The 19,099-nt window shown below is 39.5% G+C and overlaps 1 protein-coding gene across 21 annotated transcripts in view; it reads left to right on the forward strand.

Annotated features, from left to right (window-relative positions):
• Positions 1 to 273: 273 nt before the first annotated feature.
• PCDH15 (protocadherin related 15) overlaps positions 274 to 19,099 on the forward strand; it is a 535,558-nt gene continuing 516,732 nt past the window's right edge. For 5 of the 21 annotated variants that reach the window (XM_083844314.1, XM_083844313.1, XM_083844315.1 and 2 more), the window contains exons 1-2: positions 851 to 1,224; positions 2,396 to 2,563. The gene's annotated coding sequence lies outside the window, so the exon portion shown is untranslated. Of the gene's footprint in view, positions 358 to 849; positions 1,225 to 2,395; positions 2,564 to 19,099 lie in introns of those variants that run through there. The other 16 variants (XM_083844298.1, XM_083844299.1, XM_083844300.1 and 13 more) reach the window with 8 other exon arrangements.

The following is a 19,099-nucleotide window of genomic DNA, read 5'->3' on the forward strand; positions in this document are numbered from 1 at the left end:
CAGCCCCATACCAGCTACTAGGAAGACAATTAACTGTATCTCAGCTGAAATCAGGAAAATCTCTGAAGCTGAAAATTCTTACAGGCTCTGCAGAATGAAAGGAGCGGTACTCGTACTCTTGAGCATCAGGTGTTTAAAAAAGAACTAAAATTGCCCAGCCACTACTTCATATATAAATAAATAATTACTTAAAGTTATTCCTGTTGAAGCTCTACCTATTTCTTCCTCTCAGACTTTTGAGAAATTATTAATAGTCACAATCTTTTCTCCAAGTTTACATTGGCAACATTCCAAGAGGCTGAAGGAGGGATATACCTGAAAGGAAATTATTGATTTCTTCTTTCATGGTTTTAAAAGGTATTTCCTTTTCTTAACGTTAAAACTAAGTGGAAAGACAAGGTTTTTAAGAGAGTTTTTTTTTTTTTTTAATTTTATTTTACTTTTTTACAGAGCCCAGCATTTCTAGGTATTTCAAAAAGACTGAAGCATATTTTCCCATGCAGACATGTCACCGTTGTCAAAATGATGGGGAAGAGGCTACAGTGATTGCCTTAGTTATTTTGCCAGTTATAGCTGATTTAATAAATTTACCCATTTTTCCTTTATGAGGCCTGTATCTGTGTCCCCTGACTTGACAAGTTCTTCCTCATTTTTTGTGGTTGTACATCCTTTTTGAGACACAGTTCCCCAGTTCGGTGTGGAAATTGTCAGGTGTCATCGGATTAAATGAAGCTGACAAATGAGTTCTGTCAGTTTTCATTTTAATAACTTAATACATGAAGAAGTCAGGATTTTGTGTGGATGGTAATTTCTATGTGTTTTTTTCTGTCTTACATGGATTCATATAAGAAGTCCAGACCATCTCAGGCATTTCTTCTTACTTCAGGTGAGAGATTGAATTTTGGGCTTCGTGTTGATTTTGATTTAGTTGATGCAAAATTCAGTGAATAGAAACGGAGTATGTCAGGGCTATACTAGCCATTCTAGAAAAATAATGAATTATAGTGTCATGCCACAAACCTATAAATTGTTACATGAAAAGTTAATAATATTGTGATTAGTAGACATCACTGTGTATGATATTAAATCCTTAAAGTATTCCGTATTCTATAGAAGGTACTCTGCTGAAAGTCATCTGAGGCTGTGAATCAATGGAAAGCTTAGCAGTGTTCCAGCTCATAAGGATTTTCGTGGTCCTTTGGGACTGCCTGCATGCTGAAACTGGTAACATTTTGATGTTTCGTCTTGGCCTGCTTTTAGATCAGAGTACATTGTGCAAGGCAATGGTATGAAGGCGTTCGATTATTTACACCCAAGAAGTGTTTTAGCAAGCTTTGAAAGGATACCGTCTAGAGCAGACACAGTGTGTTAAGTAGCATAACGCGAAAGAATGGCATGTAAATATTTATTAAATAGGGTACATGGCTCTGAATGCATCAGATATGGGGTTAAATTCCACACTTGTGTAAAGAAAGCACATCTCTCAAACCAGGCCCAGTTTTATCAGGCTAAAACGCTGTCAGTGAAGTCAGTAGCCACTGTTCTTGTTTCTAAATTTGGAGTGTGCCTCCTTTGTGGAGCCTGTGCTTTTTTTTCCACGTAGTTGTGCTGACAAGGCACACAGTGCTCCAGTTACCTACTAACCAGTCCTACTGACATTGTAAAGGGGAGATTTTATATGAGAATGAGGAGGAGAAAAAAAAAAAAACACCTCTGTGATGTCCTTTATCACCTTAAAAGGACAGCCTGTTCCAGTGTTCAGTCACCCTTCTCGTTTTTATTCTTCTGTTAAAAAGAATTTGCAAGTATTTCAGTTTATGCCTGTTGCCTCTTGTCCTTACACGATGGATGTTTATGAAATAAATATATGTAAAAACAACCATGTAAGCTGTGCACAGGAATTTGAAATGCTTTCAACTCTAAATCGTAGTAAGGATACAGGATTTATTTTTCTTTGTAAGTAGCATTGTAATTCAAACTGTTTCAAATTGTAGGGAGAACAACTTGGAGGTAATATTGTGCTGCTTATAATAGGCAGGCTCTTTTAGCCTGTTTAATGCATTAAGTCTATTTGTGGCTTCAGATGGCAATATCTGAGAGTGCAGTTTTGTTCTCTCTGGTATTCTCTACCCCAGCCTGCATTTAAACTTGTCAGTGCTATACAGAGTGTGATAAAGGCATTAATTTCTTAAATGATGAGGGAATTAACAAATGCAAGGACAATTTCTACTTTTCAACCATTTACTGTGTACATATTTTTAAGGTGAGTGCTATATCTTGATTGTTTTTGTACACAGCTGACGATGTGTAGGAGCAAGGAGCTTTTTTCTCCTCTGTGAACGTAATTCACTATCACATGGACGTTACAGATTTTTCCCCCCTACTTCTAATGCAGGCATTAGGCATTCCCAGTTGTTGCCAGTTCTACATCAGCCTTCATCATCCTGGCCTACATCTCTGTCACAGATATGAGTCATAACATCATGACCGATGGTCCTGTGGTATGAGCAGTAAAGGAGCATCCCTGAGCAGACTGAAGGATGTTGGGCACTGGTCCACCCAGGTGAGATGTGTTAAGTCATTAAGCAGTGACTGATGTGAGCCTGGATTTCAGCTTCTGCTCCTTCTGTTTTTAACAAAGTTGTTAATTTTAATGAGTTTTATATATATATAAAAAAAATCAGCTTCACAAATATTGTGTAAGCCTGAGATTAGCTTGAGATACTGTCATGTCTTGTCAAGTGCAATTCTTTATAATTGCAAAACAGGCTAATCTGCGTTTAACACTTAATCAACCCCTTTCAGTAAAATGCATGGCAAAAAGGTGCCAGAAAAGGATGCTTTTACTGATGTATGTGAAAAGAAGTTTGGAACAGTTGAGTGTTATCTCTGAGAGACATAAGCTTGCGTGGGTATCTGTTATGTTGAATAAGGCCCACTGACAGTTGCATAAAGTGTCACCGAAATGTCAGAACTGAAAATTTTTGTTAGCATCAGGGCTGCGCACCAGGAGTCCCAATTTTTGGTACTTGCTGCCTGCAGAAAGAAAAGGCAAGGGTCAGAAATCCATCAAAGTTTTCTCTCCTCGAGTTTTAAGAATCTAAAAATATTAAAAAACCTGCTCTTCAAGAGGGTACAATAACCCTCTAATATCTGAACACTAATAAAGCAAAATTGCTTTCAGATCTTACAGGAAATGCTTGTCTTGTTTTCCATTTCCACACGGACTGAATCTTACCAGTTAACGCCACCACATATTAACAGTATGGATTTTTAGTAAAGCACAGCTGTAGTGTAAATAACATAATTCATCTGGGTGTTCAGATTTCCCAAGGCACATGACACATCTGTGATAACAGTATTGTTCTCATCTGCTTGGTAATGCCTTAATGTATTTTCATTTTTTTCCTCCATGTTCAAATTAAGTGGAGAGTTTTAGTTGAATGCATGATGCAAATGGCATGATCACACCTTGTGTTAATTTAAGCAATTAGAGAAGGATCACAGAGTTGTAGAGTAGCTTGTTTTGGAAGGGAGCTCTGTAGGGGACTGAGTCCAGCCCTTGCCCAAAGCTAGTCTGGTTACATCAGGTTGCCCAGGGACTTCTCCAAAAAAATCTTGGGCAGCTCTAAAACAGCTTGAACGAACCTGGTGTTTCTGGAAGCAAATCCAGGAGTGCTGAAACTTCTCCTGGCAGAAGTGTGGGAGTTCTAGCTCAGAGCTGACTAGTGATGAGGAGTGCCAGGGGACAGCACTGGGTTGCCCCACCACAGCTGCACCCCGAGAGGACATGCTTAATTACTCTTGGAAGGACTTCAGGGCCCGCACACCTGCTGCTTTGGCTCAGACCAGGCAAATACAGTTCAAGCCAGGAAGTTATCGTGGCTCAAGATCAGATGTCACGGAAAATTCTGTGTAAGCTGTTAACTTTTTGGTGAATGTAGTATCTCAGCTTTGCTGGAAGTGGTGTCAAGTGTTTCTTGGTTTCCTTTGTGTTTTCGTGTAACATCTATTGACCGATACCTTTCTGCATGACTATCTGATGACAATTTGATGTAGAAATCTGTTTTCCCAATCTTCCAAAGACTTCAGTCTTAATCTTTATCTAAATTTTTGGAACAATTACTTCATTTTAAAATGTCTGTTCGCTTTTCCCGTTGAGATTGACAACTGAAAAAGGCACAGTAAGTGCCGTGGTAGCTGATGCAGTTAAGGAATATTGGGTTCTCTCATCTGACTTTGATATAAGGTAGGCACAGAAAGGGGCTCTAACTGGTGAGATTTGGTCTGTATTGCTAGCTCAGGTATTTAAGTTGGACAAAATAGAGATAGCATGCTTATTTTTAATTACATTTCTCTAATATAGAATACTGAGCTCTAGACAGCACCATCTTAGGTTTGTAGTTGACCTAAGTACAATTTACTCTGTACTTGACAATACAAGCTTGTACAAGTACAGTCTTAAGCTTCACAGAAGTGAAATTTTGAGTCTTCGGCCACACACGGTAAGTAAAATACCACTTAGAGCGTTCATTTGCGTATGAATGCCCTTCCTTCATCGTTTAGTGTATGCGATCAGTCTGTTGAAGCAGGTACTGCAGATCACAGTTGCAAAAGAAGGATGAAGCCTACACCTTCCAAAAAAACAAAAAAAAAAGTTGCATTGAGCTAAATCGTTGATTTAAAATGTAACTCTATACTTGTCAGAGATACTTACATCTTACTGTATATACAGATGTCAACATTTTAGGCATGGTTCTAGTGTATGACCTTCAAGACTTCCAAGAGTTTAGGGACATCTGTTTGCACTTCCTAGCATATACAGAAACATCACAAAGTGTTAATTTATGAAGCTAAATTATTCAACTGAAACAGAAAAACTCATAAATCCATCTCCCTGTTTTCCATGCTTATGTTTTCATCCTTCTATCTCCTGTTTTTCTGTTTGACATCAATGTGGGAGACACTACCTCCTGCTTTACACAGGGTACGGTCTCATTACAGCATTTATGGATAGGCAGTTTTCATCTAATGTCTCTTTGCTTGCTTTTGGCAACCATAGATCAGGTATAAATTAATCTAAACATAAGAATTTAACAAATCTCACTCCGTATATTTTTTTTTTAAACTACCAGCATCAACGGAGAAAAACTGTGTAAATAGATTTTTCTTTCGCTATCTTGACTGCAAGAGATTTAAATATATCTTAATATCCTAGGGACAGTTGAAAGCTATCTGTGTTTATGTTGCATTTTTGCATTAATTTTCTTATAGTCTGTTAAAGGCATATTTATTGTCTTGATGTGTTTGTTCAGTAAGGGGTATGCCTGAGGTAGTTGGGATTTCACATGGCCCGGTGTTTTGTCAGCAGCAGCGCCGCAGCACTCCTAGCTGATGGAGGCAGCACTGGAGATGCTGTAGCGACATTTTACTGAGGAAGACAGAGGTACCTGTACTGGTGTTGTTACTTGGGTTGTTGCATATGAATGTATAACGTATAGACTCACGATTATGAGATACTGTGTTATTTTGGGCATATTTCTCATTTTTTATTACTGGTTCAGCTGTAAGGAGGCATGCAACTAGTGTATTAAGGGTTCATTTATCCATCTAAATTTAAATTAGTGGGTTTAGAGGAAAAAAATCTGTTTCTTTGTACTTTTGAAATGACGTGACAGTGTCCCCTAGTGGCGAGATGCTTCTCACGCATACTTTTAGAGCTTTTCCTCTTTTCCTCTGTCTTCGCCACTCCGCCCCCCCCCCCCCCCCCCCCCCCATTTGAAGGAATTCTGGCATACCTGCAAAGAAGAGGGCTTTACTGTCATCATTAATAATGATTTATAGAATGTTTTAGTATGGATATCTTAAAGATTAGTGCAGATGGTGTGCATCTAGGAGTACTGTAATTACTGGGACGTGGTTATTCTACCTAAAAACGTGCAACACTTCACATGCAGAAATGGATAGAAGGATGTTTCCCTTTTTAAATAGACAACGTGTTCTTGTAATCTACAGGAGGTTTAGTATAATATATGATTTCACAACACATTCCTAATCAGTTTGCAGTGACACTACGGCATGGAAATTCACAGAGTCCCTCGGTTATTAGAACTGAAAGAAGCCCTGGCAGTAGCCTTCCAGCCCTTTACTTCTTACCCTCCCCAGTATGTGGGGCAGCCACTGGGCTGTGTAATCTCTCTCTCTCCCTTTTTGTTGCTCTCAGTGGTCTTCCAAGTCAGAATTTTGTTTGTTTTTTTTTTCTGCACACTGGAATATCTTGAATGTAGTTAGTAGGAAGTGCCCTTGGAGTAGCCTGAGGACTGCTACGCAAGGGAGGGACAAGTTACTGAAAGAAATTTAATGTAACATTATTCGTTCTTTGTATGTATTCTACATGTATGACCTATCTGGAAGACTTCACTGTAACTTCATAGTTATGTCCCTCAAAAAAAATAAACATATATATATTGAAATTGATTGGGTGAAAAGCTGAGAGCTTGATCCTGTGAAGTAGCATTTAACAGGTGTTACAGCTGGTCATTGCCTCAAATGTGAATATGCACTGGAAGCTGGGAGTCTTCATTAAGGTGTATGAATCCCACGAATCATGTCTTTTGTCTAAAGCAAGTGACTGTATTTACTTCTACATTTGATTTTAACCTTTGAGATTGAAGCCGAGGATTACTGGCAAAATTATTACATAGTTAAGCATTAAATGATCAAAGTATAACCTTTTGGTGGTAAAAGCTATTAATCTATTAAATGGGAATGAAGACTCATTTTTTTCCCCCCGTGTGTGCTAGAGAGAACTGCAAGCCAGAGACTTACTTCCAAGTGCCCTTGACCTGTAGAGCTCAGCATTAGGTCTCAAAATCTCATGTGCTTTCTATTTTAATGCAAGCCTGGCTTCGTCTCTCAAAATTAAGGAATATGAACCGATTCGCAGTACCAATGTATCAATGGCCATTTCAAGAAAGGATTGCTGTTTTGAACAATTAATAGCAGAACTCAGTTAATCCAGATTCTGAGGAACACTAGCTTTTTAAAGAACGGTAAGAAAATAAAATGCAGATTTTTCAATGGTGCAATGATTCTTTTACTTTGGAGAGTGTGTTTAATTGAATTTTTTTTTTTTTAATCTTTTCAATGGCACTGTATTTTTCAAAGCTAGAATTATGAGGAAAGGATTCAACAAGCACTCCAGATATGAGTATTCTGCAAATGTAAACAGCTTCTGATCAAATGTAAAGCTGGTATTGAATTCTGTCCCCACTTAGATTTATGTAAAAAACAGTAAATCAGAATTGACTTTTGTCTTAATTTTCACTATTGTGTCTAGCTGCTTCTTTGCCCACTACAGCACAGTTCTTCAGTACTATTTTTCTTGCCTGATAAATGGAAAATTTGTGATAAATGCAGTACATTGGGGTTGCAGGACCTAGGCAGAGCATTGTGAAGGCCAGATTGTCAGCCGTGGCTGGCTCTGTGTGGGCAGAGTCTTGCAAGTGCAGAAGTCAGCTGCCATTCTGCTTGCATATAGGAACAGTCATGCCCAGTCGAACGTGGGGAGCATGGGTATAACCTGGCATTTCCAGGTGTGGCCTCATACATTAGTTTTTTTCCTAGGTAGTACCCATTGTGGGTATGGATAATTGAATTAATGAAACTTAAATATTAAGTTGTCATCAGAATTGTATTGAGAAGCTGACCTTCTGTAATAACATTGTGGGCTAAATGCTAAATGGGAGAGTAGTTGCTGGATAGCTACATATTTGCCGTAAAACACCAGAAAATAGTATTTCACCAGCAGTAATTCTCTAAGCAGTTTTGAAAGTTACTGAAATACAAAATTTAGTTGAGGGGGAGTTGGGAGAAGTGGCAGGCAACTCCAGAGGAGAGATGTGCGCTCAGTGCCTGTGCCTGTAGCTCAGTTTGGAGCACCTTCCCCAGAGGCTGGCTTTTGGATTGGAAAATTTTGCGTTGGCATTGGGATGGGGACAGCTCCTGGGGGCTGGAATTAGGTTTGGTCAAGGTTCACTGTATTTCTGTGGGAAATGGAGACATTTTAAGGTGAGGATGAACTCTGAGGCTGAGAGTTGTGAGAGGCTGGAGATGCCTGGTCCTCTGACATGAGGTACCCATGGACAACATCTGGGCACACTGTGTTCCTATCTGTTGGTTGAGGGCTGAGGCACATTTTGCCTCCAGCATCTTGTAGCTTTCTCTGCCATATCTGTACCTTCAGAGGAATTCAAATCAAAAGATGTTCTTCTGTTCTTCTTCTGCTTTCATCTTTCTTTTTTCTTTTTTCTTTTTTTCTTTTTCTTTTGCTTTGTCTGCAGTCCAGTCTTACAGAAAATTTGCCTGTTCTGTCCTGATGCTCTTACTGGCTACTATGGGAGCTTGTCCTATATGGGAGCCTGCTCTTCCATATATCTAGGCACAGCCCAGTGGTTAACTTGGATAATATATATCCGTAATGAACACATATTTGGACTTTACACCGATGAATGCTTAGTTGTTCGTAAGCTTCATTGAAAAGCTCAAAATTAAAATAATTGTGTGAAATAAAGAAAATGTTCTGATAGTTACCTGGGAAAAAACAGATGAACAGAGTATTAAGTGACTGCATAAATCCTATAAGAAACAGACAGTATTTTTTTTTTGTCTGAACAGTCACATGCAAGTGAGGATGAGTGCAATTGTAGTTTGGGTATCTCAACAGTTTGATTTTCTGTGCTAATAATATAAAGTGTCTGATAGGGAAATGTTCCTTACAAACACAGCTAGTCTGATTTATGAGTTTTCTGAACATCTATTAGCTCTGCTAAGAAAACATGTTAATTAGCTGTAGTGCCACAAAATATTTTAAGCCATAATGAAATAAACAAAGCAAACCATGCACACTGTTGGTTTGATGTATATGTTTTCTAATTCCTTATAAATAATGAACGTGTTTTCATCACAGTTAGAGAGCTGCCAGAGGTCAGAGTCTGTATGAACATTACAGATTTGGCCAGCTGAAGAACACTGAGACAATCCAGTTGAAAACGACGGGGTGGGAGCCTAGATACCAGAGAACGGAGAATCTAATGGGACATTTTGCTTTATTCTCAAACTCATTTCTTAAGGTTTCATGTTCAGGTAGTGAATATTCCTCCCTTCCCTTCTTTATTTTTGTTGTTAACCCATCCTTTAATTTTCTGAAGAAAACTGAACATTTTAGTAAAGACACTATTTCTCAACGCTAATTCACCATTTCTTCATTTATCACACCCTTCAGTTCTCAAAACTTCCCTAAGCTTTATAATTTCTGCTGGTTTTCATTTATGCTGCGCAAGGCTATGTTTTTGTATGTGCAGGGATGTTCCAGCCTGAACATAAAGAGCCTCACGGTCTCACTGCACAATGCTGAGAGTGAGAACTGGAGGAGGTGTTCAGCAGAGATGCTGCTATGAAATACTAGTGGTTTGCTTTACCTGAGGCTGGTTGGGAGTTAGTAGTGTCTTGGAAGACCTCTGTAAGTTTTTCCTAGCGGCGGCATCATGTGCCAGCTGTCGGAGATCTGGTGGCTCTTGGAGTTCAGTACCACTGGAGCAGGATCCTTTTCTCCTGTTGTGCCTTGCATGCCATCTGCTCGCACGCTTGCCAGCTGAATAAGCTAACTTTCCACCTGCTTTGTGCTATCAGTGTCATGCAAAACACGTGGATCAGGTATAGAAGCTTGCTCTGTCTGCAATAGTAATTATAATTTATTTCAGCTCACTCACGTGGTGTATGGAGACTTTTTAATATCATAATTGTGGAGCAAACAAAGTGGCATGGATAGACTGAAATGGAAGGAATTATTAAACAGTGTAATAAACTTCCACAGCTGTAGAGGAAAGGTAGCATAGTTTAGGTAACAGACAATGGGTACGTAAAAATTGGGTAATTGCCTCCCCATCGTGTACAGCTTAATTTGAAGGAATTTTGTCAAAGAAAACAGGCTTGAAATAGATCATTTGTCTTAGGTTTCACTGCAAAGCTGTAAATCGTGGAGAAATGAGAATTGCCCAGAGTGATGTGTTAAATGCCTGTGTGACTCCCTCATCCATACAGCAAGGTTGTGAGAGAGAAACATAAAGAGTGATATTAGTAATGGAGGGGGAGAAAGCTTTTAAAGTACACTGGGTGTCAGCACTAATAATGTGAAAATTTCTTCAGTTTATATTATAACTTCATAAACAGCATAGTAATGATCATTTATTACTCTGAAGTGGTTCAAAACACAACCTTCAGACAGTAGGATGAAAATAGCTTCAGTGACTAAGCCTATATTGCTCCCGGACGTCTTTTCAAATCAGAAGCCTAAAAGTTAATCATGGTTAACAAAGAATCTAAACATTAATGCTGTCACTTGAATAATTAATTGGCTTTTGACATACACATATTTTAGAAGATTAATTATGGTGTACGGCCAACATAAATATTCTCTGCCAAAAACACCATGCATTAAAAATAGAAAATAATGAAACAATCAACGTCAGATCCAGAAATGTCTTATATTTTATTTTAGTCTTGAAAATGGTTCATATGGATTCAGCAGGATTGCTTCAGGAGACGTTCTGTGACGTACCCCTGTGATATGAGTACGAAGATTGGAGTTAGTTGGGTAGGTAATTGGGGAAAAAAAAAATTAGACAAATCAGTTGCACTTGTTCAATGGGTGACGAAAATGAACCTACAAAATATATTAGTAGACAAGATGATGGATTTTGAGATAGGAATGAGTGTAATTCAGTTTGATGTTGGCCTAAATGCCGGAGCCTGGAGAATTAAGTTAAACAGAAGCCATGCAAAGGTTTGATTTCTAGTAATGAAAGTGTAGGTACTTAATAAATGAGCACAGCTTTTAAAATCATTTTTGTTAGAGACATAACAGGCAACATACACATTTTTTCTTCATAGCTTAAGCACCTTGGAGTGAATGGATTACAGGTGTGACTCTACGCGTTGTCAGTGCTGGTGACCCGTTGCTCTCCCTGCTCTCATTTGATCTGTTGTTTTTATCCACCTTTGTTCATGCCTCAAGGGCTGCCTGCACAAGATGTATGAATTAAAATGATCAGACCAGGTTTTTGACAACAAAGCTGGTTCTGTGGAAATACTGGGAAATGCTGTCTAGTTCCACGTGTGAATTTGTGCAAGAAGCACCTGTGTGACCTCTTCTCGGTATCAGTGGAAGCTTTGTAGAGTTTCACTACTGCAAGCATGTTCTTTTTTTATTAGTATTAATCTGTTTTGACCAATGTTACCATGTTGCTGCTGCCTTTTTAAAGAAACGTGGCACTGCTTTTTCATAGAAAATGTACCATTAAATTGCAGATGTCATGGATGAAAGCACTGTAACTGCAAGAAAGGAGATTTGACATGCAAATATGTAAGGATCTAATTCCATTCTTGCTTGAAGTCTATGGGAGATGTAAAACTGCTTTCAAATGGGAGCTGGGGCAAACTCACACTGCTGAAGGTAAAAAATAGCTTTGCCATTTAATCAGAAATGCCTGCAATTCTTCTGAAGCCAGGTAGATTTTAAAAGGAGCACTGTTTTGAAGTTACTCGTTTCAGTTATTCTTTTAATAACGTTCATTGAGGCGCTGCCTGCTGCTGTTTTGGAGGCAGCAGAGGTCTGGTCTTGGAAAGCAGCAAGTGCTCTCCTTAGCCCCCGGGTCTCTGGGACCTAAGACTGTTCCCATTAGGGGTGGTAGCAGGGTTCCAGGTCCTCTTGGGACCTGCAGTCATTTCCTAGAAGAGCAAAGTGTAAAGCTTGGTTTGCACAGGAATTTTTAGAAAGATGGGGAAACAGTTGTGTCACAGCAGCTTGCTGAAGACACTAGCAGTTCACGGCTACATGAAGAATAGTGGTAGTGTCTTGTTTAAAATTGTCTTTTTTATTAATGGAGCATTTTCAAGCAGGTGCTTAGCTCAGTAGACAACGTGTGTTCCTTACGTGTGTGTACATAAGTCTTCTTTATGTTTAAATTCAGAGGGATTTCTTTGGTGTATCGTGGCTTGTTTGGTGCTTGAATTTTCAGTGTGTTGCTTGTGGCTGTGGAAGCACGAAGCTGTGCTGCTGCATTCTGGTGCGTATCAGTGCCGCCGTTGTTTTGGAGAGTGATTGTATCAAAGCTGTGAGAAGCAGTAGCAGCTACAATAGCTGAGCTATTACCTTTAAAGTGTTATGTTTTAGTAAATATCTTTGCAAGTTTAGCACAGCGTTTGTACCTTTACTACTTTGGGAGGGAGCAGAGTACTTTTTCTTGTAGGGAGTACTGAAACCAGCTGAAGTTGGTAGGATTTGGGGGTAAATCCTCATACATCACGTGAGGTCTTGCACATGCAACGTAACGACAGTGCTCTTTTAAAGCCGCTGAGCTTTTACTGCAGCCTTTCATTCCTGAAGATATCACTCGAACAAACTTGCAAAAAGACTTCAAAGCCTGCAGTGCATTTACTACCAGACTGATAGGGTTTTCTTTGCCAGGAAAGTTAAGCACTGCTTATAAAGCACTGATAAAACGCAGAGACCTCCTTTGAATGAGGTCTGAGATATACACTCTGAAACCTAAGATGTGCACTCCTCCTCTGCTTTCGAATTCCTTTTCTCCTTAACAGCCTTTTCGTTACATTCTTCAACAGCCTGATACATCCTCTGCATTCAGGGCAAGATACTGTGGGCTTATAGAAGGGATGGTTTGGTTTGTCTGGCTCATGTACACTCTGTTAAGCTGGGGCTGTTACTGCAATGTGCTGGGCATTTTTTTTGGAACCATAATGCTGTTAAGGATGTTTGCTGCAATTGGGTAACGTATTTCACTTTAAAAGTGCATATATAATAACCTTTGCATGTGTATCTTGCAGAGGTACCACATTATTATATATCATTTATTTCTGGTTGAACATTTTTAAGTTTCTCTAGATTTTCTTAGGTCTATCTACCATTAGGAGAACACAGTGTTTTGTTTTTTTCCTGGAGAAAGCATATCTTTTAGTGTATGTTTTATGTTTCCTGTCCTTCAAAAAGTGACTGTTTTGGGAAGAAAAATCTTTCAGAAATAATAAGGGTGCAGTAAAAAATCATGGTTTTGTTGAATTACAGTTTCAAGAAAACAAAATTTACAGTTCACACTTCAAGCCATCGTAACCAGATTGGTTTATTTGGAGCCGGCCTTTGGGGAGAAATGATCCAAACGCTGTCAGATGAGTAGGTGGCGTAAATTTTAGCCTTTCACATTCAGGCGTGACTGTGAAATGTTTCTGTTTGCCTTTGCATACCATTGCACTTCCATTTCCATGAAAATATGACCCTGTTCCAGTTCTTCTCAGAGGCGAATCATAGCCAGGTGGCAAAGGCTGTGCTGAAGAGCCGTGATTTACAGCGGCGCCGTGTGAGAGCCGGCCCCGAGGAGGTGCTGAGTGATGGCCTTTCCTCCTGTACTTTTTCTCAGCACATTCATTCTGGACTGTGGAAATGGCTGGCTTGGCAAAACGAAGCTTTCAGGTACAGAAAACCACCACTAAATGTTACGGTGCTCTTTGGAGAGAATGTCGGTTAAAGCAACTTTTGATGGGATCTCAAACAGGCAGCGTTTTTAGAATGTCACTGATGATCAAGAACATGATAACACTGAATTTTTCATTTTGAGATGATGAGAATTTCTCCATGGTTTCTTATACCTAAGTGAAAAGAGATTTGACTGAGCCTCGAAGTATGTCACATGCAATTCAGAAATATTTTTATACTTGTCTCTTCAAATTGCTTCCCTCCTTTTTTCTTTGTATGAGAGAGGGATGCAGATTTGCAGCAGGTTTTCACTGATGCCAATGAAACAACCTGCATTTGCTCCCTCCAGCCCCATGAAGTGTCTGTGGTTTCAAAGGTGGCTCACCCTCTTTTGCCCTGCCTGTTCTACTAGGTAAGATGACAGATCTGCTGTGAAGTATCCATGCCATCCCCTAGCTGTGAGGTCCCAGGGAATCCCAATCTTGCTCCTTGGGGAAGAGAATGGTGCAGTATTTAGGTCTGAAATGGAAAGGAGCTTTTCCTCAGCAGGAGTTCTTCTTCCTTCTGTGTGTCCATCCTGAAGTGACAGTTCCAAGTCTGTTTTTCTATGGAAACAAAGTGTAGCTGGCTGGAGGGTTTTATTTCAGGCTATCAGAGGGTGCAAGGCTTGAATTCCCACATCCTACTTGTTCTTGCAGCCTGTGCAAAATCCTTCATAATACTCTGTTTTCTACCAGCCTTCCTTATTAGACAAGTAAATTGTGCTTCCCTGGTATGCCCTGCGTATATCACCATCAGGGTCATCACGTCCTAGCATTTTGAGAAGAATTTGTTGGCTAAAATGAACAGGCAAAACAACTGGCAATGATGTAATTTTGATCATTTTGGTATTTGGAGCTTCCTGCGACTCCAAGATTTCATGTGCAAGATTTCATGTGCTCTCTCCTCTTTTGTGTAGTTGAAACAAGTAACTAGGAATACAGTTTTTTGTCCTTTTTCACTTGTAAGGACCTGTTTTCTGAGGTTGGTTTGCCATTATTGTTTTAGTGCTTTTTGGTTTTTTGTGCTTGTGGACTCCACCCCTCCCCCCCACCCCCCCCCTCCACCCCCATCAGCATAACCTTTTAGCAAATGTGGCTGCATCATCAGAGCTGTGCTGGTACACTGCCTATAACATAATCAGACATTTTTGATGTGTGTACTATTGTGTGTGTAGGATTGACAAATGCAGTTGAATTGTGACAAAATACTGAAACACAAAGGGAATACAGAAATGCTGACAATTAAGAAGTGTTTATAGAAATCCAAATTGCTAATGAGTGGGAAGGCCCACACCATTTGTTTTTTTCTTTAAGGCAAAGAAAATAATTCATACTAAACAGGACAGAACTGAAAGACATTGTAGACTGCTCACCATTGTGGAGCTGTACATTTAGCATCATCTCACAATATGTTGCTCTCATAAGACATCAGCCTAATTACTTTCCAGAAGGTAGTCAAGGATGTTTGAAGCATCTTCTGCTCTGACATCTCTGATGAGTTTTGAAAGACACAACTGCAGACGATGTCAAGAAACAATGCATATATTATTTTTAATATTAATTTTTCACCATGTGAGGTGCATTCTTACCCAGCATCTTGTCACCGTGTTTTTAATGAATTTAAAGGATCTGATCTATTGCAGGGCTTTGGAGCCATGGCTTTGTAGCTATTCAGCCAGTTTTGGGGAATAATGCTGCTCGGAGGTGTGAGAGCTGGTCTTCATTCAGTGCCGACCCCCATAAGTAATGACAACGCTATGACCCGTAACATTGTCTTTTCCTTTTCCAACCTTGCTGACTGTCCTTGGAGATTTCAGATTTTTCTGTCCTGTATTTTTTTCATGCACTGTTGTTATAACATAAATATGGTAAAAAAGTTTTCAACTTGCAGTAATCTTTTCTGCTGTTCAATTATAAACTTCTTGATAAAGGGAAACAGCTTACAAGAGGTTTGTGTTAAAGAGGGTATAAGTAGGACTTTTGACAGTAATGTAGATTGTAAGTAAATTATTGTATGTTCATTGAGACACTGTGCTAATAAAGTTGAACTCAAGTGCCCTTAATAGTGCTTAGGTAAAATTAGCTTCATTTTCTACTTTCTGCATGTATCTAATAGGCATTTTCTTCACACAGCTTGGATGTGGTCCATGTGATTTTGAAGTATTCTGCTTTGTTTTTAATTGCGTCTGTGTTTTTGTTTGCTAGTCTGTTTGTTTTGACACGCCGTCTTGGTGTTGTACAATTAATTTGGCAGAGTTCTGTTTTCTGAATTCGTGGCCAGCAGAAGTGAGAGCTGTACAAATGTAAGGTTTATGGTCGTGCACTCTTAGGGACAGGAGCAGCACACACACGAGGCCAGCCCAATCTTGTTAATTAGCACTGGGTAGGAGGGAGACGTGTCCTGATGACTCAGCCTCCATCACTAACGCCCGTCCTATCCTGTGTTGTTGGCAACCCAGCGACATTGATTTGGAGCTGAAACTTGGACAGGTGAGGGGAAAATGTCATTTCTGCTGATTTTTTCAGTTGTGGCTCTTGGAATTGGTGGAGGGGCGGCATTGTCAGGCAGTAATATTGATGTTGAAAAAAGTGGGGTCCCTTCAAAAGCTAAATGTGCGTGTATCTTGAGTGCTTGACCTTTCAGCGGTGGCAAATAGAGTAATGCTTTCTTGTAAAACACATTTGTCTTGGCAGCCCTTGACCTGGGCTCAGTAAATGAAAATGTACTAGCAGAGCTGCATCCCCAAAGGATCAGAAGAGGGACTTTGTAATTGAAGGAGAAAATGAAGAAAAATCTACCAGCACTTGTGCTACAGAACAGCGTGGCAGAAGCTACCTATAGGCTGTAAAAGTTGGGCTTCTTATTGAAGGTGTCCTGCTTAGTGAGCCTACTTTTCTCTGGGTGAGTGGACGGATGTATTGGAGACAGCCCAGTTTGGGCTGCGTGGTGAGGGAGCTCTCAGCACTACGGTATTCATCATTTTTAGCTGCTATTATTTATAGTGTAGACCCAGAAAGGTAATTAATGATCACTCAGTGGGATCGGCACAAGTGGGCAAGGTGTTCTGCTGTCCTCTGTGTCTGTGGGCCTTAGACTTTGGTTTAAAAGCATCACTGAATATACCTTAAATGCTGTGTTGAAAATATGTGGGATCTGGGGAGTGCTTCTGCATTTGGAAGAAGTGAGAAAAATTACCTGAAAGGTGGTTTAAATGCCTGGTATTAACAGGTCAAATTCAAAGGGTCTGTGTCATTTCTCGTGTTACCTACCCTCTGAGGCTTAAACTTTGCATTCATAGTTGGGGAGCAATAATAACTCTTTCCCTTTCCTTCATCAGACACCTCCTGTATTAACACATCTGGCTTTAACGAGGCTTTGTACAAGTATGCCCTTTCTCTGCAGTGTTTCCCTCCAGGAATCTTGTATCGATTATTCTGTAGACAAAAGAGTAAACTAAAGAGTTGCCTTGCAGGTGTATTTGTACAATGTACAGGGATGTAAGGGAGATCCTGAATAGAGTTTTCTGAATAACAACTGTATCGGTGGTGTCACTCTGGTTCTTCATGTATTTGCAATCAATCAGTGCAGTTCTTGAACTAAGGAGCACCCACTCCGGTGCTAAAATCTGATACTAATTTGAAGCCCACAGGTTATTTCATTTTTACCATTTCTGTTGTTTAAAAATAATTGAGTAGGTTAATAGTAACAGGATTCTTCCAAATTGTAATCAGATAAAAACTGACAGTTAGATAAAGTCATGCCGTATTCATGACTCCTTTTTTTTTTACCTGTACATTTATACAATTACTTCCTCAGAGTTGGAGTGTGGTTTGGAGAAATATTTTTTTAAATGATGTAGCCAATAAAAATGGTGTTGAAGTATGTTACTAAAAAGCTATTTTAATAGGACTTGTAAAATGTTAGTATTTCTGTGGATTTTTTTTAAATTCCTTCTGCAAAAATAGATCCCAGCTGCTTAAAATGAAGTGATTGCAAAAATTACGTTGGAAACTTTTAGTTTCTTGTCAGCTAATGACATGTTACAGCCATCCTTCTTGCTTGATTCTCTTTGAGATACGTGTATTTTTATTAGGATCTTTGTGTTTGGAAAGCTGAAATATCCATAAAACCTGTAGTTTTCACCTTGGAGCTTACAAATTCATGTGTTTAGCCTAGGATACATAGACTGTGGTGTGATATTTCTTTCTATTCTTGTGTTTATTTCAGTCATGTCTAACAAAAAATGTTTATCTAGCCAAGAAAGAAGCCTGACTGGAAGAAAGAATGCAGCTACAGTGCAAGAAAAAGTGGAAAATATCAGGGGATGGAAAGGTTGTCACACACACTTTATTGTTAAGTGGGTAGTTTGTATTGTCCTTACCTGTCAGTGTAAGAACAATTGGCCTCATTTCTTTCATTTTTAATATTCTGAGTGAATGGAATTGGTTGGGAAAATTTTGAGCAGACATCCAAAGGACAATTCAGCTTTGACTGTTAACCCATTTGAATCAACTAGGTTCTGGCCTGTGTTTTTAGGCAGAATACTTCCCTATTTTTCAATGTGTTTTCACATACAGGGATACAGAAAGGTTCACTATTAATTGAAAGCTACGTCAATCAAGTATTTCCCATCCTGAAACCTGCTTCCATCCAAAACGGAGGTAGAGGAGGTGGTGGTTTTGTATATTCACTTTAAACCTGGGTTCCTCCTTCCATTTCCATTTTTTTTTTTTTAAGCAGCTCATTTCACATTACAGTCGCAAGGACGTCATCAACTGGAAACGTTCAAGGCGTTCCAAAAGAGAATGTCAAGTACTGGTGCATTTTCTGTAGAGCTTGTTGATACTCCTGCACAGTAAATTTGCTAAAGAAAAGCTTGATCATCTCAATGAGACGCACACTCACATATCTCAGTTTTTACTTCCCCAAGGGCTCAGCACATAAGTACAGAGCTGTTGAGCTGCTCACAACTGACCTGTCCCAAGGCATGGGAAGTGGTTTAGCTGTAGGCAACAAAAGGATTTTGAAATAAAAAAGTGCTTGTTTTTTGCACGGCTGCCACCTAGCACTCACTGAGAATTTTCAGGAAATCAGTTTTAAGGAATCAGGCCTTTAATGAGGTGTTTTACTAGTGCCCTACTTGTCTTAATATTTTTATTCTTCACTCCTGGCAAGTAGTGGTGTTTTGAATCTGTGGGAAACTCTGATAACCTTTCTGCCAGGCCTTCAGATGGCTTTGCTGGGCATGATAGCACTCATACTTCGGCAGATAAAAAATCCTTGCTTTTAGTGTTTCAGTCATCAGGCTGCCCCAAGGAGCTGTGGCCGCCCCATTGGTTTATTTTTATTCTTATATTGGTTTATTGTTACACTGTTTTGTAAATAACTTCGTTAAACACTAGGTCGTGTTGGTTGTAGATGGGTAATCTGCTCTGTGAAAATATTGACCAGTGCATGCTCCCTGGCCTTAATGTGGGTCATAGCATCAAGACTCAGCGCTGCATCCCTGTT

This window comes from Anser anser, assembly GCF_964211835.1.
Source record: "Anser anser genome assembly, chromosome: 7".
Lineage (NCBI taxonomy): Eukaryota > Metazoa > Chordata > Aves > Anseriformes > Anatidae > Anser > Anser anser.